This window comes from Rhipicephalus microplus, chromosome 2 (genome assembly GCF_043290135.1).
Source record: "Rhipicephalus microplus isolate Deutch F79 chromosome 2, USDA_Rmic, whole genome shotgun sequence".
In the NCBI taxonomy this organism is placed as follows: domain Eukaryota; kingdom Metazoa; phylum Arthropoda; class Arachnida; order Ixodida; family Ixodidae; genus Rhipicephalus; species Rhipicephalus microplus.
The window spans coordinates 134,239,918-134,267,172 of record NC_134701.1 but is presented as its reverse complement, the minus strand read 5'-3'; the positions used below and the strand labels follow the sequence as shown (position 1 = coordinate 134,267,172).

The 27,255-nt window shown below is 45.0% G+C and overlaps 1 long non-coding RNA gene across 1 annotated transcript; it reads left to right on the top strand.

The window, feature by feature from the left end:
* The first annotated feature begins 458 nt into the window (after positions 1 to 458).
* Positions 459 to 26,881, top strand: LOC142796369 (uncharacterized). Its single transcript, XR_012893787.1, has 2 exons — positions 459 to 699; positions 26,300 to 26,881. It is a non-coding gene; the product is annotated as an uncharacterized LOC142796369 (long non-coding RNA).
* Positions 26,882 to 27,255: the final 374 nt, after the last annotated feature.

Below are 27,255 nucleotides of genomic sequence, written 5' to 3'. Positions count from 1 at the left end.
AGATAGATAGATAGATACGCTCAAAGTCGCCGCAGTTCGCTAAGAAATGCTTCGCATTTTAAAGTATGGCGCTAGAATTTTTTCCCGAGATAAATTTTCGTCCAGTTTGGTTGCCGGTCATACAAGTAGTGGAACCAGCTAGCCGACCACTTAACGACTGTAAAATTTTGTGAATTGGGCTACTGGTGGTTTGTTCATGCAGATCCAATATGCAGCTGTCTGGTCCCTCCCGCTGAAAACAAAGAAAGAAATGCCAATCGATTCGGAGCAGTTTCACGCCGTTGAAGCCAAGCGTTAATAACGGGCGCCAGTAAGCCGCTGCCCATACAACAGGCGTCTCGTTGTCGGGGGCATATACTCGATGGGTGCCACCTTATCTCTCACCATCTGTCGGTGGCCCCAGCGGTCTGCAAGCTGCAGCCGTATGAATTGCGTCGTTGGGCAGCGGAGAACTTCGAGTGGCATGGTCATGACGAAGCGGCGCGTGCAGTCCAGGTCCACTCGAACCGGAGCGCATAAAAGCAGGTAAGCAGGGCCTGCAGCGTCCGCATTTTTTCCGAGCTCATGCACAGCCTCAGCGTCACGTTCTCCGGATTTCGCGCAAAACGGCTAGAAAACGTTTCTCGTTTGGGACAGCTTCGTTGTAATAATGGAATCAGTGAGCCTCGTTGGAATGCATGACGACGTCGTGGAACTTCGGTAAGACCTATTTTTATTCAATATTATCTCGAAATAATTTTGTAGATTTTTTCGCGGCAATTATGCATACGGCTGGGCTAAATGAAATTCGCCTGTACTACGTGAGAAAAAGTTCCTAGTGCGTTTACGCCACATATATTCAGTAAGTGCCAATACTTGCTCTCCTGGTCCACCAAGAATGAAGGAGTCGTGCGTGGGCGAAAAGCGTATGTGCCACATAAACTGGACAAATATGCAACGTCTTTTGTCCACTAAAAATGAAGGGAAGCCACGATGGCCAAAGATCACGCAATGAACATTTCTGTACAGATGTAGCCAGTAATTGAAACCGTATTTACGCTCTTTCTGGACAAACCTGTTATAAATATTGGGACCGCAGGTACTGGCTTCGACTATTAAATACCTGCACCGAATACCTGCACGGAATAATTGGGTGAGGACTTTCTCACTCTTGGTTACGTCTGCATTTAATGATCTAAGGCGATGTCCCGTTATGGGGTTCAAAGCCTCAAGGAGCTGCTTGCTTGCTTGCTTGTTCCTTTCTTTTGTGGCTCTCACCCACTAAGGGGGATTGGCAAAGAAGCCGGTGGTTAATGCAAGTCAATACCATAAGATTTTCTAGACTAGGGGAATATGATTACTGTGTTTTGACTGTGAAATTAATTTAGCGCAATGTAAAAAAAAAGAAAAAAAGGGGGGAGAGAAATAATAGAATTTGTTGAATATCTGAGGTGGAATCGTTATATGAAATTCTCCTGAGAGTTGAATCATTGCAGTGTATCAGCTAAATAATAAGTGGTAGTGTGGCTAGTAAAATTCGAGAGCTGATCGCTGACTCAGCAAGGTAATCTTCTTGTGTGATATATGAATTCGCAGAGAGCCCCGCAGATGTTCTTGTCGCTGTGTCCCAATGAAGTGGCCCCAAAAGACAAAATATTGGGAGTGTTAAGTGATATTTCTATTTTTTTGAATAAAATTTTGAAGCAGTTTTTTCTTTGATTTTTGAATCGGTGACATGTGATAAGAAAATGGTCGATATGTTCAGGTTCGTTACAGCTTGAGCACAGAGGGGATGGCACCAGACCAGACCTGTTTAAATAGAAATTAAGAGGTGGTACACGGCAACGTAATTTTGTTATCAAGATTTCCAATTTACGCGTGGGACACCATTTATTATTCCATGTGAAGTGCAGGTGCGAGAAAGCTGGATTCGGTATCATGATTTTTGATGAGTCCTCAAGAAGGGAAAGTTTTCTAAACCTCGCTGCTGTTACGTAAGCTGTAGGAGGCATGATTGGCACAATCGGAAGATCAAGAGATGTTCGCGCAAGTGTGTCAGCCATCTCGTTTATTGATTGATTGATATGTGGGGTTTAACGTCCCAAAACCACTATATGATTATGAGAGACGCCGTAGTGAAGGGCTCCGGAAATTTAGACCACCTGGGGTTCTTTAACGTGCACCCCAATCTGAGTACACGGGCCTACAACATTTCCGCCTCCATCGGAAATGCAGCCGCCACAGCCGGGATTTGATCCCACGACCTGCGGGTCAGCAGCCGAGTACCTTAGCCACTAGACCACCGTGGCGGGGCACGAGTCAGACACTATCACAGCTGTCGAATGAGTCGCAGGAAGTTTACAAATAGCTAGTATAACGGCCATTAATTCCGCTTCAAATATTGGTGTATAATCTGGGAGGCGTAATGAAAATGACCAGAATAATGAGAGAGAAAAAAATACCCACACCTGCCTTCTCGCCACTCATAGATGCATCCGTTGCAATTACTATATTAGTACCTAATTGAGACAGGTGTTGTTCTAATAAACCAATCAAAAGGAGCTGGGCAGCCTTGTTGTTGTTGTTGTTGCCCCTTCGCACTGGCACATACCCACTATGGGGGATTGGCCATGAAATCTAGAAGTATCCTAAATGATATATATTAAAAGGTTTATCCTTAATCAAAAAACTAATGATGAAATAGAAAATAATCATTAACTAAAAAGGAATATTAAACTAAACAAATAATTAAAGATTGAATCAAGAAGAGAAAAGGTGAGGTAATACTACAGTGGAAGACAGAAATTTTGAGTAGACCAGACAATCGAGCTTATCTCACCCGGTCACAATCAAATGAATATGCAAATTTCATTCAAAATTAGACAAGTGTCGTCAGAAATATATTTAAGCAGGCATTATTATGACATGCGCTTTGATTCTCGAATGAAATTGCATACAGCATCGAATACGCTCCTGTGGCAATGTCCCAAGCTAAAGGCACCGAAACTTAGAACATTATCTGCAGTTAAATTTAAACCTACTGCTTGAAAAGGAACAATTAAAAGTCTTTTCCTAATTAATGAATAGTTTTTACATGTTATAAAGTAATGCTCTATTGTTTCCGTTTCTTCACAGAATGGACACAGGGGGGATATCGCCAGACCAGCTCTGTGCAAGTAAAAGTTTAATGGAGGGACACGGCATCGAAATTTGGTTAAAATAACTGCTAACTTTTTAGATTGACTCCACTGAGGTTTCCAGGGGTATGTTAGGTGCTGATAGTCCGTATGTTTAGTAATATTTTCCATAATATCCGTATAAATAGCCCATTTTCTATATCTGATCGACACTATGTGTTCCGATTCTGGTAGTACCGAGATCACAGGGCCATCAAGTGTGGCTCGAGATAGTGAATCGGCTATTTCATTCAACCGTATGCCACAGTGTCCCGGGACCCAGACTAACTTCAGGAACTTCACATGAGGTGGAACTAATGTTTGTAATGTCGCTAGAGCTCTTGATTGTTCTGAAGCTGTGAGAGTAGTACACAGCGAAAGAGAATCAGTAATTATCATTGCACTCTCTTCGTTTGAAGGAAGTTTTCGTAGCGCTAAAATAATAGCCAGGAGCTCAGCTTCGAAAACCGGAGTGAAGTCTGGTAGTCTTACCGAGAATGACCAACCGAGGTAATCAGAGACGATTCCTACTGCTGCCTTTTCTTTATTCACAGAAGCGTCTGTGGCTATTATGTTCTTTATTTCCGCATGAGCTATGTAGTCTTCTAACCTGTCATTTAAGTAACTCGAAGATTGAAACTTAGATAGTGGGGGAAAAATTTCATCACATTCTAACGTAATATTGTGATTTAATGCTTTGGTTCCAATTACCGATCTGATATCCACCTTTATGCTTTCAAGTTTCTTTTGTACAAAAATAATCTGGGGAGTACGAAAGCGTGGCCAGTGAGCGAGGAAGAAGGCGTCGGGGTCACTAATAAAGGCATATGCAGACCGTCTCGCTGATAAGCCATAAAATTTCAAGTATGTTTGTACTGTTAAGATACGGAATCGGCAAAGAATAGTTGGTATGCGAGCTTCCTGATATAGTACATTAATAGCGACATACCTGGGGAGTCGCAAACACAACCGTAACGCTTCTCGCTCTAATAGAACTAACGGTTTAATTTTGTACGTAGGGCCACCCGAAAATAATATACACCCAAATTCGAGTATTGGGCGCATGTACATTTTATATATCATTAATAAGGTGTGTCTACGTAACCCATATTTTCTGTTGCTCAACCTTCGCAATAAACCTGAAGCTCGTTGTGCCTTTGCCACGATATAGTCTATGTGAGGGCTCCAGTTAAGTTTCTCGTTATAAATAATGCCCAAATATTTGATAGACTCTACTTGTGGAATCGGTTCCTGATTATAAAGTACTGAAATTTGAATAGAATCTGCTATAGGGAACACCAGGAGCGCACTTTTACTGATGTTTAGAGACAATGAAATTGAATGCAGCCAAATTTCAAGAGAATACATGTACTTTTGCAATTTTTGATGCAAAGAATAAATGTCACTGTCTGCAACGAAAAATGCAATGTCGTCTGCATAAATGTAGACAGTGATATCTCGTTCAATGGGAATTGAGCTCATCAACACATTGAATAACAGCGGAGATAGGACCGCCCCTTGAGGTACTCCACGTTGCTGTTTGAATTTAGATGAGTGACATCCATCCTTTGCACAATAAAATTCTCTCGATTTTAGAAACTCTGCTACCCAATCAACAATATATCGCGGAAAGTCACATTCGTGTAAAGAATTCAATAAAATTGAGTGCTCAACGCTATCATAAGCTTTAGCTATGTCTAGTGTTACTAGTACCGCGTATTGTCGTCTTTTTCGGGCAAGCTGTATTCGGCTCTCTAAGTCGGCATGAGCACACCAAATTGAGCATTCGCTACGAAAACCTATTTGAAATGGTTTCAATATTAGCTTGTCAGCCATCCAAACTTTTAATCTATTATTGAGAACTCTCTCTATAATTTTGATCAGGTGAGATGTTAGAGAGATTGGTCTGATGTTGTCAATGTTAAAACCTGACCCTTGTTTTTTTAATATGGGAATCACTCTAGCTATTTTCCAGTCATGTGGTATCCAGGCATTGCTTAAGGAATAGTTTATAAGGTTGAGGACGTCGCCGGGTGATATCTGGAATAAAATTTTAATCATAGGAACTGTTATACCGTCAGGACCAGGAGCCGAAGAGGGTAAGTTTCTAATTACGCTTGACATTTCGGACAATGTCACTTTTTCGTAGTCAGTCTTTATAGAGGACTTTTGCCAGTTGATTGTCAAAGTCGACGAAAATCTGTTAGCTAAACCTCTTCCGATTGCCTCTAACGAATTAGTCATTTCTTCCGTCGATAACCTGTCATAATCAGAGTTAGCTAGAGACGGCAGAATTTTGCGCGATCTCATATATCGGAATAACGCTTTCTTATTTCTAGGTTTGGAAAGAAAGTCGAAATGTTTTTTGTCATAGTCTTCTTTAGCTTTAGCCACGGTGCGCTTAAATGTAGCAGCAATAAACTTGTAATCTGCCCAATTTTTGGGGGACTGATTATGAATTAGCTGCTTCCAAGCCGCTTGTCGTCGTCTATGATCACGAGAGCACTCAGAATTCCACCACTGACTACAAGGCTTTCTCGTATCAGACTCAATAGAAAATTCTGCTTTTTTGAACGTTCTTTTAATTACCGCACTTAATTTCATGGCTTTATTTTCATCGTTGTCTTCAGTGGTGGTAGTCAAAGCAACTTCTAGGTCATTTTTAAATTTGGAATAATTGATAAAGGTTCGAGCTTGGGAGTAAGATGGAATAATGGGGCAAGAAATTTCAAACAGTACTGGTAAGTGGTCACTGTTGGTGGCGCAGTCTAGAGTAGTCCAAGATACGCTAGAAATACCCGAGCTTATAAAACTCAAATCTAAGGCAGAGCGGGATCGGTCTCGGATAAATGTGGGAGTTCTAGCGTTGAGGCATGATAAATTATGGTCTATAGACCAGTCCCTCAAGCGTTGTCCACATTGATCAGTCCTAAAACCCCAACTAGTGTGGTGAGAATTAAAATCTCCAACCAAAATTTTTTTTTGCACCACGAATTAACAGCCATGTCTAAACATCGCGTGTCTTGTACACCCAGAGGAAAGTAAAGATTTACCAGAGAGAAGGGAGAGCATCCAGGCAAGGTGATGTCTAAAGCGAAAATTTCACATTCGGGGGATATACTTTTGTACGAAGTTTTGATCTTTGAACTAATTTTATTATTGACAAAGAACGCTAAACCTCCACCTTTGGATGGGCGATCCAGGCGAAAAGACCGGAAATTAGGTAGGTAAAACGAATTATGTGCTGACAGCCACGTTTCTTGCAGTGCAATAATGTCTGGATTGAATTTACAAGATAAATACAATAAATCTGTACTAGCTGAATGAATAGATCGGCAGTTCCAATGAAGAATTTTGATAGAACCTATCATTTTGACAGAATTGTTTCGGCAACTACCTTATCTAAAATGCTGTCTTTAAGAAAATCGCTCTTCGATAGGTTCTCCTTCTGGTATTTTTTGTTTTTTGAATGTTTTGAAGAGCCAGTATTTTTGGAGACAGGGGATCGAGTGCGCTTTAGTGATTTGATGTCCATGTCCATATCATCATAATCCTGACCATCCTCTAGTATGTCTTCACCTATCCTCTGGTTGTCTGTACAAGAGGGCCCTGCAGCCTGTACCCCTGAAGGAGATGACTCTGCGTCTGCTTCACTTGGTGGGAGAGTTACGTTGTCTTGGGAAGTATCCTTCATATCTCTTGGTGTCCCATATATTTGCGGCAACTGAGTGGCTACAATATGAGATAAGGAGTCACAAAGGGTGGTGGCCAGGCGATCTATAGCTTTCTCCATCGCTTTTTCAATCATGTCTGCAATGGACACTGAAAGAGAAGCTTCTAAAGTTGCATTATGTCGGGCTGCAACACCAGCATATCCCTGGGTTCTTGCCTGAATTTCAGCGATGGCGTCTTTTCGTGAACAGCGTCTGCGATCAACAATTTCCATAATTTGAGTCTCCCGCGCTTTGGCTGAGCAATTAGCGTTATCTGCGCAGTGCTGCTCATGACAAAGACAACACTTTTCTTCAGTACAATTGCATTCATTTGCAGTATGTGCCTCACCACATTTTCGGCATCTGGGAGCTGACCTACATCCTTTTAAAGTGTGTCCATAGCGCCAACATTTCTGACACTGGAGGGGACGAGGTGACAGTTGTTCGACTCTGAATATTAAAGGCCACGCCTTGATTTCAGTGGGGCGAATCGACCCGGCAAATGTGACAATTACAGACTCAGTAGGGATCTTTGTCTGTTCTACAACTCGTGAGCATCTATAAACTGCAATAGCACCTGCCTCAGAGAACATCTCTAGGACCTCAGCTGGAGTCATGTTGATGTCTACGCCTCGGACAATACCTCTGACGCATGCTAGGTGAGGAGGAATGAAGGCGCTCACCGGATTGGTAGCGAACATCGAGCATTTAAGTAAGTCTTTGACACAGAGCTGGTCAGGAGAAAAGCAGACAATGCCTCCCTTGCCAAACTGCCGGACCTCTGTGATGGTGTGATAGTGAGTTGTCGCTGCTTTGAGTTCCGACTGGATCACTTTAGGGTTTTTCATCTTAATGACTCCGTCGTTGCTTGGGACTAGGGCCACAGGAACGGAAGCGACGCCATTGCGTAGGAACCGGTCCACTGGTAGCTCCTGCGGTGAAAGAGAAGCAGACCAGAGATAAGTCCCTGGTCCAGGCGAAGAAAGCGGCATCTGTCTGGATTGACTAGCCAGAAGGGTACTAGCTAATCAATGCTAAGGCTTTAGATACGCCTATCCAAGAAGAAATTCAGTAGAGGCTACTCAGATTTCAGCCAAACCCCCAGAGCAAGCAAGCGTGCCGAATGCCGATGCGGGGAGCCTTATTTGCTTCCCTTCGGTTTTCTCTTCCTCTTTCTTTCTCTTTATTTCTATTTATTTCTTCCTCTCTATTTATTTTAACTTCGCGCTCAATTTTCCTTCCAGTGTTTCTTTTTCCTTTCTTTGTCTATGTTATTATTTCTAGCTTGCTTCCTTTTTTTTTCTACGTGCTCTTTTTTGCGTTACGCCGAGCAAACACAGCATACGAATTTCTCTGCCCTTATCGTCATTAAGGCACTCGAAGAACAAGACGAAGAAGACTTCTCCTCGGCGTGAGCACGCGTTCAGTATGCTGCAGATGGATATAATATTTGTGGCCTGCGTTATGTCAAACTAAGACTGCACACGATGAGAGCAATCACAGCATACGACATAATACGACAACCCGAATCTCAAAAGTTACCCACACTTAAAAAAAAGAGAAAAGCTGTTTCGCTATTTTTTGGCTGAAGTTTCGGATTTGCATACATTTCCTTTAGAACTTCAAATTTCACTTTTCATTTTGCAAAAAGCACAAGTATGCTTTCGATGTCACCGAGAAAGTTTCTTTTCCTAATTATCGTATGCGTCAGCTACAAGTGTCTGTTGCATTCTGAACACCAAAGTCGGAGTGGTCCAAACAACACAGAAGCTCGGAGGAAGATGGAGTTTTTCAGTGACAACAATAATTATGTTCTCGAGCAGAGAAAGTCGCTGTAGTCAACGCTTCTGCGAGTGCACTTGCCTTCGTATGACGTCCATGCTGCTTGACATAATTGGTACCTCGTCAAAGACAAGTCCACAACGTTAACCCCCGCCACATTCCATTTTAAAAGATGGGACGTGATTCCATCAAATTTGCAGTGAGGCACTCCTACTTAATGAAGACGTTGTGAAATGAACGGAACGTATGAACGCTCTTCTGGAAGTCCAGTAATAAAAGGAAGTAAACAGTTTTTCTGTCCTATTTCATAAAGTGCGCGCTGACTGCGCAAATGCTTCCTTTGACGTATGCTGTCTGCAAGCACGTTAACGAAGAAAGAAAAAAACTGAAAAATGAAAGCAGATTGTTTTATTTGTTAAATTGAGTACAGCAGAATTGCCTTATTTGTATCCTGACCCCATAGAGAAAGCCAAAGCCTTCGCAGGGGTCTAGCCAGGAATTTTTTTTTTGGGGGGGGGGGGCAGAAATTGGAAAAACCATAAAGTATGGTTTTTCAACCATACTTCTTGTCTGTTCGTGCGTACGTTTCTATGTTGGCGTGTATATATACGGAAGAAAAATTGAAAGTTTTGGAGGGCACCCTCATCCTCCCTAGGCTGCGTCTATGTTTGATCGGTTTCAACTTCTTAAAGATCACTGTTTTTGGAACGTGCAGATGCAATTGTGGTCGTGAGTACGCACGCCAGATAGAGTAAAGTGCTTCGACGAACAGGAATAATTCTTTTCGACTATAGTTGATCCTCGCAGATGCACTTGGCGACGCCCGGTATATTATTTCCCGCCACACAAATCCTTGCATGCGGATTTGTGGTACACATAAATGCCACGCGGTACTTAAATACTTCAACTATGCTGTGCGACTTCGTTTGTTCATCGTGAGCTTGTGTACAGCGCAACACCACCAAAAACACAGGACAGGGAAGGAGCATTAGAGCAGTTGTACGATTCTGGTGTTGCAGTGTAAACAAGTTCACGGTGAATCCCAACCAACTTACCGTCTTACTTCATTTATTCATTAGCGCGTGCATTACACGCATGGACCTGATCACTAATATGATCGCTGAGACAAACCACTGCAAAGGTATTTATAAAGGTGCTGCGAAAACGCTAATTTCAGAAATGTGGAGGTAGTATTTTGTTCAGTATCACATTGCTTTTAGAATGAGTGTGCGCCCGCTAGCTTTCTGCACTTACACAAAATCCGGGGTACATATATTCGCTCCGTACGAGTCGGGCTAGATGTTAAAAAACAGTGCTACAGGTAAGAGAATAAGTGCAAGAAACAGAGTTACGTCATGGATTTACTGCTTACTGTACATGTTTTCACATCATGATTACTAACTTGACTTGTGATCTTATCGGATCACCTAACTTTCTGTCTCCGCTTAGTGCATTTGCCATCTCTGACAATCCAGTCAGTTAACCTTAATGACCAGCGCTTATCCTGCCCACGTGCTACGTGCGCGGCCCATGGGTGCTATGCAGGATGATCCGCGCTTCTCGGGCAGACGAGTTCACTCTGAGCTCAGTCGCGGTGGCCATGGCATGAAGACAGTGCGGAGTGCGGGATAGCAGCATTGATAAAAATGGCTACAAGAACGCGCGTGGAGTTGGAACCGCAAGTCGGAGCTTTGCGGCGGTTATCAAAGAAACACCGCGTGCGTACACGTCAGCGTCGCCACATCAGTCAACATTTTAACAGTGCAGTGACGTCAGCGTGATTATGTGGATGGATATGTGGGGTTTAACGTCCCACATATCCCACGCTTGACAGTCACACCGGCATCATGGCGTATCATGATGCCGGTGTGACTGTCAAGCTTTTGATACGGTGAACGCTGGTTGGCACATTCTTTGCGTATAAATCAATTTGATGAGCTTGCACTATTTGTGCAAGGCTGGACCACAGAGAAGCTTGATATATAAATTAGCTTCTTCCAGCTTCTCAAGTTGGTCATATACACATGTGCTTGGTCGGCTTCGAAGTGAAGTCCACATAAGTTGTGTCTTCATTCTGATTGTACTAATTGGCTAAAGCTTAACGACCATTACACTGAGCTGCTTTCTCTTCATTCATACGGTTTCAGTTAAAAGGGATTATCGCGGGCGCAAGTAGCAATACCATGATCAGTATGAAGCTATTAAAAGAGATCCTGATTTGCGCGATACTAATTGCCATCATAATAGTAAAGGCTTTTTAGCAAGGTTTTACTTACCGCGCTCATGATTAACGTCATGTTGCTTGGCATGGTTTAGTTAGGTCATCAGCTTGCATACATCAATTAGCCCGGTCGTAGCTTTACATGGCTTCATTAGCGTGGTCTTCGTAAGATCTGGCGTAATTGCGTTGGCCCAGGCGCGTAGCCAGAAATTTTTTTCGGCGTGGGTGGGGGGGAAGCTCTTAGATTTTGGGAGGGGCTTCTCTTTAATTGGTCATTTTGCTCTCTACTCCACGGCAAAAGAATTTTCGCAAAAGGGAAGAGGGGGGGGCACGGGCCAGGTATGTCATCTCCTGACTTAGCCTCCACCATGGTCTTGCCATGACTTGGCGTAATTAGCTTGGTCATAGCATGTCCTGGCCCAACTAGCCACGTATACCGTCCAGACGTAGAGCTAATTAGCCAGTCAAAAGTGCTCGGGCGCCAGCGGACGATGACAACAGAGAAGACGCGCACCGGCCGAGCAGTGCGCTAGAAAGTACAGACTGACCATGATGACTGAAATGTGGCTTCGTGTCTAGCTACGGTCGTGATGTTGTAAGACGCTTAGCCGGTACTAATCTCAGAGGCCACCGTGCTTATGATTCTATAACAGACTTAGTGCAGCAATAAGCTTCAAAATAAATTTAAACAACCCGTGCCTCTAAAAATATTACCAGAAAGATTTCTGACACCTTTATTGGATTTGTGCATTTCTGCACTCACTAGTACGACATACAAATGAAAGGAGAGACCTCTGGTTTGATAACACCACCCAATTTATTCAACTAGCCCTGATGCGATGAATGGTTCCATCGTGATGAATGAAGCGCCGCGCGCTTAGGGGTGGGTTTGCCTTTTTCCTACTACTGGCTTTTTCAAAACGGGGTGTTGCCAGAGCTCGGAAAAATCCCGAACTCAGCCGATCCTGCATACCATCCCTTCTTCATTTCTCCTTCTTGTTTTCAACTACGACATCCTTAACCCCGCATTGTTCCCTTATCCACTTTTTTCGAAAATTCAACTTGATACAACGTTTGAACGTGTTTTACTTGCTTACAGATGGCCACGAATCCTAGGGGCTGACCAAGAAAGAGTCCTCTTCGTTTCTTGGTGCCAGAACCGCGTGAACATGGGCGTGATGCCGTGCTGCTGAAGCGGCCATGACGCTGGAATTATGCTTGTGTTCGCGGGGTTCCGAACACCGGCAACTGCAGTGAAGAAGGAAATGACGAAATGGGCGTCTCCAAAAGAGCAACTGGGTTGAATTATATGGCGTGTGCCTTACTCCAGCGTGCTAAAGCTTGCCAAGAAAATGTTTTACGGAAAACAGTGCGACCGGCAAGCTTTAAATAGGCCACGACAGCAGAATTTTATTGTAATTCGTTTAATGCGGGTCAATTCTGTACACTTTCGCAAACAAGCTGGCGGAATTTTCGCATATTTTGTCAAGCACTTAAATTATAACTAAATATTCATATTCATACGCTAGCGGCCTGCGAGCATGCATGGGCGCACTCGGGAGCTGTGACGTACACTCCCGCAGAGCACATAGAACGTTGCTCACTGAGCACGTAGGTTGTAGGGCACATAGCTCTGCGAGCATCTGCCTACCGCTGAACTATTTCTTGTTTAGTCAGCTACGCGTGCAATCGCACCGATTGAGCTTTATTCAGCTTGATGTTGAGCTTTGGTAGAATTTAGGGCATGTACTGTATTGTCGCATTGTCTTTTTGACAGAGTCTATAGACACTTCCGAAAAAAGGCCACTGCGTTATGCCGCTTGTGGCTAGGAGTGGCTTTCATGAAGGCGCATTCGTGTCGAATAGGGATTGCACAACGCACTTCGTGACGACTGCGGCGCCCAGGAGACTTTGCAGAATATCTTCTGCAACGGCCCTCGCTATGCTGTGCAGATGCAATTGCTCTCATGCGCGCTCGCTCGTCTGGGTCACAGAACGATGACAATATAGAGAATATTCTCCAATGCCACTCAGAAAATTCATGGAAAATTCAAGCAACTTTGCTGTAATTCCTATGAACAACATACTTACACAAGCGGCTGTAGACAGCTACACGTCCAACTGGGCGTGTTTCTGTGCGTCCTCATTGGCTCCAAATCTTGATGCTACAGCCTTAAAAAGCTCGTTTCGCAGAAAGGCCGGCGTATGAGAAAGATACAGATGTCTTCGGTTCTAGCGTCGGAATCGCCCCCACGCATTCATCATGGCATGCAGCTGTTTGACCACAAAGCTATAACACTGCTGGAAACTGCTTCGAAAAGAAAAAAAAACAATATGAATGTCATGCAGTGTCATGTGACATGTCATGTCACATGTCTATATGACATGCATAATAGCGTGACAGAGTCACCGTTCTGAAAGTGCTTCTCACAAACGTAGTCAGGAGGCGTCAGCTCATGATATCTTTCCTTTAGGTATGGTGCGAGCACACACTTTCAACCTCTGCGGGTCATAGGAACTTTGAAGGTAATTGATTTCTCCTTGCACGTTGCGTAAGCACTGTTGAAGTTCAGCCAGCACATTTCCGCTCCATCCTGAAGAAACGTTGTTCGAAATCAGTAAAGGGCTCTCTGTTGTCGCGGCGTAAATAGCGTGCGCAAACAGTCAGCGCCGCCCGCGGCCGCGAACTGAAGCCACTGAGAGCGCTAAAGAGACAGAAAGCGTGCCTGTCGCGAAGGGATGCGTGACTGCTTGTGGGGAACTTTCCCTCTCAAGGCCACCCACGCATGCGCGCCCACAGCAAGCGAGCGAGGTGGGAGAGGCGCGTGCATGGGGCCGACGTCATCTACTCCAGAGCTATTACAAGCAGCTCATTTCAAGCGCTTTGCGGCCCGAAATTCTGGCAGTATCAATTCGGAACTGCCGCCGAAATTTCTCTCACATCTAGTCGTTCATTTTACACACACCGATTTTGAAACATTTGAGATGTACGAGGCACTATCGCTATTTTTATTGCGTCGCGTCCTTATAAACGTATGTAAAAGATGGCCACCCGCCGAAAGCGTCATCTGTCGAGCATTGACGTAAAGCACATCGCTTCGTGACGCCATCGCGCGGCCTGGAAATTTCTCTTTCTCAAGTACTTCTTTCTGCGTGGCAATGGCATGGACAACCAGATATGAATGGTGAAAACGTGGAATATCCTTAGACATTCGTTAAGTCCAGACGGCACCAAGTTGGCAGAAAACCGCAATAATAATCAGTAAATACAAGCGTGCCAAGGCTCAGAAAAGATTTTCTGAAATAAATTAAGAACACATACATCGCTCAAGCGATTCCCGTTACACAACTTAATTACACAGGGCTGGCAAACGATGATTTAGGCAATGAAATAAGTGACGCTAAAGTCAGGGTGGTCCCGCAGAAACCCAGTACTAAATCAGCAGCTGCAATATAGATGGCTTAGCAAACAAAATGCTACGGAATTTGGATGATGAGGCCATAACTAATTTAACTCTATGTATCAAGAAATCATGGGAGGCGTGGCAGATTCCACAGCATTGGAAGACGGCAAAAATCGTGTTAATGCGCAAGCCAGGCAAGCGACTATAGATTGTGAACTTGAGACAAATATCCCTAACGTCTTGCGCGGGGAAACTCATGGAGCACGTAATTCTGGAGAAGATAACAACCTATCTCGAAGACCGGGACCCACTCCCACTCACAATTATAGAATTCAGGAGGAACCTCTCAATGCAGGACGCAATGTTACAATTAAAACATTCGATTATGGAGGATCCGGAAAAATTGACGAAGGCCATTCTAGGGTTCGACCTAAAGAAGGCCTTTAGAGCGTTACATATGCTATAGTACTAGAGAGGGTGAATTATCTAGGACTGGAAAAACGAACGTACGATTACGTGTGCAATTTTCTGACGGGAAGGAAAGCAAAGATCGTGATAGGGGACCTAGTTCCAGAGGAAATCGATATGGGGAGTGCAGGTACGCGGCAGGTCTCAGTATTATCTCCTATGTTATTCTATCTGGCCCTAATTCGACTGCTGGCCAAACTCAAAGAAATCGAAGGACTCAATCGTACGACATACGCAGACATCAGCCTATGGGCGAAAAACGGGAGTGATGGGGAAATAGAGAAAACGCTTCAAACAGCAGTCGAAACGGTCGAGCGATATCTAGTGCGCACAGGGCTAGTCTGCTCTGCGGAAAAATCGGAGCTGTTGCTGTATAGACCGACTCGCACAGGTCACAAACCAGACAACTACCGGCAGGGTCTCGCTCACAGAGAGGAAAGAGAGTTATTTTGCATATCTTTGGACTTTTCTAAAGCATTTGCCAAGGTTTGTCATCAACTCTTACTTCGGAAACTCAGCTTTCTTAACCTCGATCCTAGCCTTTTCGTGTGGACTACGTGTTTTCTCCTCGACCACTTACAATTTGTTAGTGCTAATGGCCATAATTCACCCTTTACTGACGTAAATTCCGGAGTGCCACATGGCTTCGCCTTCGGACATTTGTTATTTTTAATATACATTAATGATCTTCTTGTTGTTGTTTGCTCGGACATCTTTCTTTTCGCAGACGACTGCACCGCTAATGACACTAATGCTCTCCAATCTCATCTATCTGCTATATCAAGCTGGGTGCACTAATTGGCGAAGGGAACATTTTGTAAAATAGTGCAAAAGTAGGCGTTTCACTCGAAACCCTAACATTCTTCCTCCCTCTCATTTGCTTAATGATGTTCTATTAGAGTCTGTCTCTTCATATAAATACTTAGGTGTCCACATCTCATCTAATTTAAACTGGACTGTGCACGGAGTAGATCATCGGCAGCGCTAACCGCATGCTAGGTATCTACGCCAAAACTTTTCTGCCACTCCCTCTTCTGTTAAACTCATACTTTACAAAACGTTAATTCGGTCAAAGCTACAATACGCTGCCTCTGTGTGGAACCCAATGCAAACAAAATTAACCACTGTCTTAGAACTCGTTCAAAAAAAAACTCCGCTCGTTTCGTTCTTTGTAACGTCGAGAGAATAAAACGAGCGGAGCAATCCGATTGTAGGCTACAATCGCATTGCTAGCATATCAGCCATGAAAGCCATCTTTTCTCTTCCATATTTAAGAACGCGTCAAAAAATTTCTTGCTTGAACTTGTTTCATGATATATATTATCGCTCAACTCTACATGGCGCACTCCTTCTTTCACCACAGTATATGCCCCACCGCATAGATCATCGCCATAAAGTAGGGGTTCCATTTTCAAAAACGAAAGCCTTCTCCCAATCATTTTCACCATGCACCGCAATCGAGTGAAACCAACTTCCAGCTAAAATTACATCAATCAGTGACAATAAACGTTTTCGAGTAGCACTAATGAGTTTATTATTATTATATAGAAGCCCGTTTTACTTTACTGTTAATATTACTGTTTTACTGGTGTATATGTGCATGTACTTTTTCTGCCCACCCCCCTCTGTTTTAACCTTGTTGAGGGGTAAAATAAATAAATAAATAAATAAATAAATCAAAAATTGGCCCCGTATCGGCATTGAATCTGCAAATGTCGTCGAAAGACGATAGTCTTGCGTGTGGAGAGAGTGAACAAAACATTTATTTGATGTTCTGCGCAAGAAAATCGATGAATGGTATTCTGGAGGCGCTGCGTTATAGTGCCTCAAACGTGCAGCGGAGGCTATTGAGCGCATCAAGCCACGTCACACGTGAAACATGAGTGCCATCTGGCAGTTTTATTTGGAAAACAAAGCGCGTGGCCCTGAGACGGGCGTGCGCGCCCGTCTCAGAGGTAATAAGGTGTAGAACGCAAGGCGACGGGTAGGTGCCACCACCGTGCCGTCTTAGCCAAACGTTGCAAACACTCGCTTCTTCGTGCAAGCGTTGCATGGTCAGCTGACGCAACATGATAAGCACTACGGTTCTTAGAATTACTTATGTATGCCTTTTCTAGTGAAAGACGAACATGCAGAATATATACGTGTTGTTATGATGACTGAGATATGCGCAATAATTGCTTTTTACTTGACAATCGCACACGTATGAACGCTCTACTTGAGCAACATTGGTGGGTGCTGCGGATGAGGTCGGCCGTTCGGGGAATCAGCTGGGGCTGTGTAGAATACCCGGTTCGCGGTAGCGGTGGACAAACAGACAAATGTACAGACAGACAAATGTACAGACAGACAGACAGACGGACGGACAGACAGACAGACAGACCAAAGTTTTTGCGTCGAAGGTCCCCGAGAAAGACTATCGTCTTTAATAAATAAAAGAATGGCCTATTCAAAAACCAGTTAAGACACGGTGCTCGGCACAGCTGCGCAAGTGAACAACTCGCGTCCCAAACAACTGACATTTATTATTACCCTTCGTCTCGAAGATAACTTTCTCGTGTGGGTGCATGAACTCACTGGCTATGGCGGGCGGCAGACTGCTGACTACGTAGTGGACCTTCGTAAGGTCTGCGGTAATTCGTCTGGCTGCGAACTGAGGTTCCACTTGTATGAACCAAAGTGCGAGGTCCGCAGTCCAAAAAGAGGCAGCTTACTGTCCTCTGAGGAGGCTGTCGGAGAGGCGTCGGTCGTGGACGTTTAATGCATATTGCAGCTGGTTCGACTTTCCGGTCACTGTGTCTGTATTCCGGGTCACCAATGTTGAGACGCGGCACTCGGCAGAGCTGCGCAAGCGAACTACTCGCGTCCCAAACAACAACTGACTTTTACTATCACCCTTCGTCTCGAAGATATCTTTCTCGTGCGGGCACATGCGCCCTCTGCCCCGCTAACAGAAGCGCCGCTTTGCGTCGGCAAAAACCATACCACCGGTCGACATGACCAGGGTCATGGGCCCGCTCATTGAAGCTAAGAAGAACGATGGATAAATCCTGTTTATAGGGGAAAAATATCAGAATGGTTGGGAGGTTAACTAGACTAAGTCCAGTTTGCTACCCTACATGGGAAGAGGGGAAGGATGGAGAAAGTGAGAGGATGTGGAAATACACATTGCACTTAACACACACACCACACACAATTCAGGCTTCAGTGGCGGTCGTACAGTGACGTTGCTCTCAAGTATTGTAGAAGGGCTCGTGCGGCTTTCTGGGCTGAAGTACGTAAAAGGCCATGCTCTCAAAATCTTCGCCAGAGTAAAGGATGGATCATGCAGCCTTCCTAAGGGACACTGGAGAATCCCGTGATCTTCTTCAAAGTCTAGACAATGGCACAGGACATGTTCGAGAGTTTCTACACAATGGCAGTTATCACAGTTGGGGGAGTCAGCCATACTAATGCGATGACTTAATGAAATGCTGAAGGTAACGCCGACCCACAACCGATAAAGAATTCTAGCGTCCCGTCGCGAAGCCTTTGATTGAAGCTGTAATTGAAGTAATGAAGCGATGTTCTGTGGGCGTCGAGTGGAGTTTGGTAGAAGATTCCAATCCATAACTGTGGTATTATGCGTAATGCGGCGAAGTTCTTTCGCGGCATCAACCCTTGACAGGGGTATGAGCAGTGTGGGTGCTCCGTTGTGGGCACACTGGGCGGCGTTGTCGGTGAGGTGGTTACCGCCAACTCCACAGTGACCAGGCAACTATTGAAAGATTATGTCATCTCCTTTGCTAGTGGCGCGATGACAGATTTCATTGATTTGAGACACTATCTGATGGTAGTTCCCGCCTAGTAGACTTCGCATAGATTGAAGGGCTGCCTTGGAGTCGCCGAAGATAGCCCTTTTACCAGGGGATTCTCGCATAACAAATACAATTGCGGCTAGAAGTGTGGTGAGCTCTTAGCCCGTAGAGGTTGTGACGTGTGAAGTCTTAAACTTCACGGTGATTGACCGAGATGGAATCGAACTTCCCGATACTGAACCATCCGTATAGATATGAGTTCCGTTTTCATAAGATATAGGCAAAATGCCCTTGAGATCTGCTTGTGGGCTGCAGAGGACAGGCTAGCCTTTTTGGTTATCCCCAGGACTTCAAGGAGTACAGGGGGTATTCGTAGGCACCACTCCGGGCAAAGCGGTATAGTTGCCGGTGAGAATCTCCAGGAGATGGAATGCTGGTTAGCCGCCACCACTCTGGAAAATTCTGCTTTCGGTCTTTGGAGTGGCAGGCTAGCAAGGTGGTTGTTAGGCAGTCTGGATATATGGCAAATGTGCGCCAGGAGTGTGTCGACAGTTATATAGGCCGTAATCAGGTGGTGTTTGGCAATGACAATAGTTGCGACCGTGTTAGCAGACCTAGGCAATCCCAAGCATGTGCGAAGAACTTCGCGTTGAATGCTTTGCAGGAGCCGGATGTTGGTTTTTCCGGAGTTTTAGAGCACGGATGTGCTATACCGAAAATGCCACAAGAGCGCTCTTTACAGTTCAAGCATGGCTGACACGGAAGTTCCCCAAGTATTACTGGCGAGAAATTTCAGTAGATGGGCGATATAGCTGAGGCTCTTCTTCAAGTCCACGATGTCACCCCTCAACGAAAGATCTCTGTCAATAATGATCTCCAGGAATCGATCACGTCTCGTATACGAAATTCTGATATTCTCGATGGAAACGTTGTTCCAGAACATTGCCTTGCGAGTGAAAGGAACTAAGGCACATTTCTCGGGGAAAATTCTTGCCCCTCAAGCATGGAGATATTTCGACGTTGTTGTCGCTGCTTTTTGGAGCCTCGCCCGTACCTGGGGTCTCGTCACTCACGAAGCCCAGATGCAGATGTCATCGTCGTACACAGAAAGCTTGAATGATCGAGGCAGAACACGGGCAAGTTCAATAATCACGAGGTTAAACAAAGTAAGGTTGAGAACCCCACTGTGTCGCCACGAATGGTGCAGCCTTCTGCAGAGTGCATGAAAAAGGATCTCTTCGATAAGTAGCTCTGAATCTATTTAAACATTTTTCCACCGATTCCAATATTTTCCAAGGCATCAAGAATGGCGTCGAGCATTACGTTGTCATAGGCCCCTTTCACGTCGAGGAACATAGCAATGGATATGCACTTGAGGAATTTGTGTTGGTGCACAAAGGTCACAAGGTCGATGACATTGTCTATAAAAGAACGGTCTCGTCAAAAATCAGCCATAGCCTCTGAATATATATTGTAGCGCTCTAGGTACCGTTCGAGGCGTGTGTGGACCATTTTTTCTATTACTTTTCCACGCAGCTAGACAGCGCAATAGGTCAGTATTATGTGAGGTCAAGCGGCGATTTTCCAGGCTTGAGGATCGGTACCAAGTGGCTCGATTTCCACCTATCAGGAATGACGCCGTGAGTCCATGACTGGTTGTAGCATTCCAGTAGCAGGTCCCGGTGCCGTCCTCCAAGATGACATAATGCAGCATACGTGATGCCATCCGGCCCAGGTAACGATGAACGCCTGCAAGTATCTAGGGCGGCGTCCAGTTCCTCGAGTCAGAAAAGCACATTTAGTTCAGGGACAGGTGCTGCAGGAGCATCGCCGAGAACCTCATCACTCATGGTGACCACATCACCCGCAATGCTCACGCAGAAATCTTCGGCAAAGTCAACTTGCAGGCGGCCTTATTGAAGGGCCAGTGTGCTCAATGAATGTCGTTGTTGTGGATCTTGAGACTACTGGACGCAAGTGTAGCTCAAGTAATGAGGCTCATAAAAAGGATATATTGAAACAGCACTGTAGCATGAGAGCAAAACACGATCAGGTAAATACAAGTTTTATCATAAGCATAGTATACATAGCGTCGTACTTGAACTGGCAAATGCGGGAACTATCAAATTAGACTGCGTCGTTCGGGAAATATTCAGACTAGCCACAAGACTATTCATTAGCACAAGCACGATGGAACTGCTACAACTAAGCCTGCTCAATGCTATAGCTGAGCCCATTGAGGCGCAACGTGCGGCACAATACGAACGTCTCTCTAGGGCACAAGCAGGAAGACATATCCTAGAGCGAATAGGCATAACTTAATGCACGCAACATAGCTTAAAGGTGGACATCCCAAGATAGACCAGGGAAACAATGATAATACCCCCTTGCCAAAAAAACATGCACCCTTAACACAATAAGGACACACGAGAGCAAAGGAGATACAGAAAAAGTTCGGCAATTGCCAGCACGCACTTTTCGTAGACGCTGCTCGATACAAGCGATGACGGGGGTTCACGGAAGCCGCAATCGAAAGCAACAAACATTTTATGGCGTGCGTGACGATACGCACTAGAAGCACCGAGACAGCGGAAGAGGTAGCCATAGCGCTCACAATAGCTCCGACAAGCGCAACCGGGATAGTCAGTCACTTTCAAACGGCTGTAAGAAAATATGGCAACGGCCGCATCTCCCCGGAGGCACTACGCATTCTACTTGTAGGATGTCAAGCACGCAAATGAATTATATGCATTATATGGACACCTGATTACGCCCTCGTGGAGGACAGGCATGATGAGCTTGTACATGACCCAGCTCGAGGGCTTACTGACCGAGCTGCACTCTCAAGGGCCGCCGAAGCATCCTCTGGTGATAAAGGCGTATAATACGAGTGGGAAGACGAAATTGCCAGATACAATGAAATTGCGAAACATTTAAGAGGGGCATATTTCTGACCAGTCACCTAAAATTACCAAAACAACAGTCTGTCGAATGGCTGTGGTTACAAACTAGGACGTATCCGTATCCTGCGCTCTAGCACATCCCCATATCTACGAAACGGACAAGTGCAAGCATTGTGACTCCTATAGAACCACTTTGCAGCACATGTTATGGGAATGCCGACAGATTAGTTCCCATAAGGAGTATGCGGCCTCTGGTGACAGCCCTCGCGCACGCTGGGAAGTCGCAATGCTCAGCCCCGTCCTCGAAAATCAGATGTGGGCCGTCCAGCGGGCTGAGGAAGTGGCGAGAATTCAATGATGATGATGATGAGTAGTTTTTAGTGGCGCAAGGGCCAATTGATGGCCAAAAAGCGCCATTTCAATTGACTACAAATATGAACAATGATATGATGCGTGGCTGTAAAGGGGCCTTAAAATTTCTCGCTCTAACGCGGGTTAAAACATGAAAGTAATAAAATCATGACAGTGGCGTGACATATGTGTAGTGATAGCGAACGGCGAAATGTCATGATAATAAAACCATGATGAAGATGTAGTCACCGCAGCCACGACCACTTTATAGGGGTCGTGCTACGGATGACCTCGAAATATCGGGTGAAAGCTTTGCACATCTTTTAAAAACGTAAAAAGTGCTTGAAGTTTAAAAAGCGGATCCCTACCGATGAGCATCCCAGGGTGTAGAGGGAGCTGCTGTCGGTAGGGCAGTAAAAAGTGCTTTTTTCTTAGAGCATCTAGCTCATTGCACTGGACGAGAATGTGGATAACCGTAAGGCGCTCTTCACATCTCTCACAATATGGTGGATTGCCGGTAGACAGAAGAAATGAATGTGTAGAATGTGTATGTCCTGTTCTAAGCCTTGTTAGTATTACTTCTGTGTGTCGTGATTTTGATAGTGGCGGCCAATAACCTAGTTACGGCTTAATAGCATGGAGTTTATTATCTGTGTGTTTATCCCACATGCTCTGCCAATACCCCTGAGCTTTCGTTTTATAAAAGGTTTTAAGTCAAGTGCAGGGACTGGTGTTGATGCATTGTCAGTAGTGACATTGGTGCAAGCAGCCAGATTGTCGGCCAAAACGTTCCCTTGTATTTCACGGTGCCCTGGAACCCAGCAGACAACGACATGCTGTTGTGATGTGTAGAGTGTGCACAGAAGTGAGTAAAGTGACACCAGCACGGGGTTCCTGTGTTTTTTAGGAGTTTTCAGGGCTTTGACCACGCTTAGGGAATCTGTGTATATTACCGCCTTTTGTAATTTTATCTGTTTAATGTGTTTTACGTCCGCCAGTATTGCGTAAGCTTCTCCTGTGAAAATGCTTGCTTCAAGATTAAGAACGCCGGCCTCGGAAAAGGATTGGCCTACCGCAGCATATGACACAGAAGTGTTTGACTTTGACGCATCGGTAAAGAACTCAGGGCATGTGTATCTATGTTGTAGTTCTAGGAAGTGTGTATGTATGTGTGCAAGTGGTGCGTGCTTTGTGACATCAACAAAAGAGACATCACAGTCTATAAGCTGCCACTGCCACGGTGGCAGATAAATTGCAGGAGCCATCAAACTGTGTTCAAGAGGCACACCTGTTTCTTCGGTCAGGCTCCTTACATGCAGTGCGTAGGGCTGCCTAAACGAAGGACTGTTCTCGAACAAGCTAGAACAAGACAAATCAATAATTGTAAAATGGGAAGGGTGTTTCTTGTCTACCTTCACCTTCAATAAGTACAAAAAGGACAGGGAACATCTTTCTAGGTGGAGCGACCATTCATTCGAATCCACGTACAGGCTCTCCACAGGGCTGGGGCGGAAAGCACCCGTAGAGAGGCGAATGCCTAGATGGTGGACAGGGTCAAGAATTTTCAAGGCTGATGGTGTTGCCGACTGATAGATTATAGCACCGTAATCTAGGCGTGTGCGTACGAGGCGTTGATATAGGTTAATTAAGCATTTCCTGTCACTACCCCATGTAGTGCGTGACAACACTTTTAAAACAATCATGGATTTTAAACATTTTGATTTTAGGTACTTGATGTGCGGTACGAAGGTCAACTTGTTGTCCAAGATTAGGCCTAAGAATTTATGCTCCGCATTACAGACAGACGTTGACCGTTCAGTTCAATGTCGGCTTCTGAGTGCATGCCTCTCTTTCGGGAGGACAAGACACACGTGCTTTTTGTGGGTTCAGTCGGAATCCGTTTTCCTCTGCCCATTTGGAGACCTTGTTTAAATGTAACTGAACCAGCCACTGACACATTGCCAAGTTGCATGACTTGAAGCCAAGCTGAACGTCGTCGACATATGTACAATAGAAGATATTGCGGGGGATGGATAGGTGTAAGGAATTCATTTTGATAAGAAAAAGTGCACAACTTAGTACACCCCCTTGCGGCATACCTGTTTCCTGGACAAATGTTTGGGCGAGAACACTGCCCACACGGACACGGAATATACGATTGGACGAGTAGCTTTCGATAATAGTAAACATCCTGCCACGCACACCAATATTGGACAGGTCTCTTAATATTCTGAATCTCCATGTCGTATCATAGGCTTTTTTGATGTCGGGGAACACAGAAAGTATTGTTTGTGGACGAAGGCATCTCGGATCTGTGCCTCGATACGCACGAGGTGGTCAGTGGTGGATCTACCCTCTCGAAATCCGCATTGGAATGGGTCGAGCAGATTGTTCGTTTCAAGGTAATGTACAAGTCTGCGATTTATCACTTTTTCGAAAAATTTACACATGCAACTTGTAAGTGCGATTGGCCTGTAACTACTAACGGAAGATGGATCCTTGCTTTGCTTTAAAATCGCAATAATAATGGCTTCTTTCCACGCAGAAGGGATTTCACCGGAAAACCAGATAGATTTATACAGGAAAAGCAGGGTGTTTGTGTTTTAGAAGGCAGTTGTTTTAATATTTCGTATACTATACTGTCCGAATCTGGAGCTGATTCATTGCAACCATGTAGCGATGCTTTTAACTCAGCCAAACTGAAAGGCTTGTTGTAAGACTCATGTTTAGAGGATTTTCGCTGAAGTTTCTCTTTTTCGATTTTTCTTTTGTGTCGTTGAAAAGCTGCAGTATAGTGCGACGAACTGGACACCTCTTCGAAGTGGGCACCGAGGAAGTTCACCTGGTCTTCCAAGGTGTCCCCTTGTGTGTCTACGAGAGGTAGTGAAGACGCGTGTCGTCCTGTTACCTTGCGAACCATGTTCCGGACTTTAGTTTCTTGTGTATATGAAGTGATGCCTGATAAAAACTTAAGCCAGCTTTCTCTCCTAGCCTGCCGGCGCGTTCTCTTGCCTTGGGACTTGATTTTCTTAAAACTTTCAAGATTCTCGGCCGTCGGCGAGTCGCATAGCAATCTCCACGCTTTGTTTTGTTGTTTGCGTGCATTGCGACATTCAGTATTCCACCATGGGACACGTCGCTTGCCAGGCAGTCCAGAAGTTTGCGGGATGCATTTCATTGCACCGTCAGCAAGAAAAGCAGAAAAGTATTGTACAGCTGCATCTATGTTTAAACCACATAGGTCAGTCCAACTTAAGTGACTAATCTGCGAGAAATGTTCCCAATCAGCTTTGTCAGTGATCTATCTGGGGACCTGTGGGTGATATTCATTTGATATGGGTGTGCTTAGCGTTACGGGAAAGTGGTCACTTCAGTAAGGATTATTGATGACATTCCATGTCAGTAAAGGAAGGAGGGATGGTGAGACAATGCTAAGGTCTATTGACGAGTAGGTATTGCTGGCAAGGCAGTAATGTGTGGGCTCTTTCCGATTTAAAAGGCACGCACCAGAAGTTAAAAGGAACTGTTCGATCAGGCGACCTCGAGCATCGCAGTGAGAGTCACCCCATAGATTGCTATGTGCACTGAAATCTCCAAGGAGGATATAAGGTTCTGGAAGTTTATCTATTAGCGACTGGAATTCACGTTTTTCAAGATGGTAGTGTGGAGGTATGTAGACAGAGCAGATGGCCACGAGTTTGTTCAGGAAGACCACACGAATAGCCACTGTTTCAAGAGATGTTTCGAGTGGTAGATGAGTACATGCAATCCCTTGATTTACTATAATAGCCACACCACCAGATGACGTGACGACTTCATTCCTGTCCTTTCGAAAAATAATATACTGGCGTAGAAAATTAGTGATCTTGGGTTTTAGGTGTGTTTCTTGTACACACAGCACTTTTGGTGACTGTTTATGTAAACGTTCTTGAATATCTTCAAGGTTTCTCAGTAGTCCTCTGACATTACACTGTAAAATTTGTGTCTCCATTTTAATGTAGTTAAGTGCTGTGTGTGCAGAAACGTTGCCTTAAGTTACAGGGCCTGTTGGGGCCCTGTAATACGGGTTTTCTCTTTCTTGCTTCGCTCCAAAGAGCTGCGCCTTTCTTTCGGCGTGTGGGGCGCCGGAGGAGTATGACTTGTGTCCATCACCTCTTCTGAGGTGGTGGATGGTGCCTGCTTGGCAGGAACATTTATGGCAGTTTCGGACCGGACTGTACTTGCAGTGGTCCGTGGTCCAGCAGTCTCTGAAGTCTGCTGGCCCTTTTGAATAGGAGGCGGAGCAGTACAGACTCGTTCAGCCGGAGGCGCTTCTGGCACAACCACAGTCACACTTGGTGTGAATCTCGCGGGTGCCGAAAGACGTGGCACGGCGCCTCGACGCGCCACGTCGGCAAAGGAAGGTTCAGAATTATTGTGTGTAGAAAAACGTTTACGTGCCTCTTGAAATGACAGGTTAAACTTTAGGTTAAGTTCTAATATTTGTTTCTCTTTTTTCCATGCAGGGCATGATCGGGAGTAGGCAGCGTGATCTCCTTCACAGTTAGCGCAACAGGCTTCTGAAGTGCACCTTTCGGATACATGTTCACAAGATGCGCACTTCGCGCACCTAGCGCGCCCTCTGCACGTTTGGGATTCGTGTCCGAAGCGCTGACACTTGAAACATCGGCGAGGATTAGGTATATAAGGTCTGACAGGAAGCTTGCAGTAACCAGTTTCAATGGAGTCGGGAAGGTTGCTTGTACCGAAGGTAACTATGATGTGCTTTGTTGGGATCTGTTTATTATCTCGCCTGATTAATATTCTTTGTACTTTCACTACATTTTGTTCTTGCCAGCCTTCGAGCAATTCACTTTCAGACAGCTCGAGGAGGGCGTCATCAGATATGACACCACGCACTGTGTTCATCGACCTATGTGGGCCCACTGATATTGGGATGTTATCAAATGAAACGAGTTTTGTGAGCTTGTCGTACTGAGTCTTGTCGCGGACTTCTAGAAGCAGATCGCCATCCCCATCATAGTTACTTTATAGCCAGGGCCAATAGCATCTGTGAGTGTTTTCGAGACAATAAATGGTGAAATAGATCGAACTGTTTTCTTTTCATTTTGGCTGTGGATTACATGGTACTTGGGGAAGGTCTGTTTAGGCTGTGCAGTAAAGAAGCTGTCATCGGTGCGCCACCTTTTCCGGCGGCAATTAGGGAGTGCGGAAAAAGGGTTGTCCATAAGAAGCATTTTAAGTTCGGCGGCGATGGTGGCCACCCACCACCGACCCCAACAAGGGGACGCTACAAGGTTGAACAGTGAACACTTGGAGACGCCAGCCATGCATCGCCACTATAACCGAATATAACTACCCAAGGTTGGGTAACTACACAGGGTTAACCCTTGCCGCCAGGAAAATTGGAAGTAAACAGAAGAGAGTAGAAGACAGGACAGATAGATAGTGAGAGATAAAG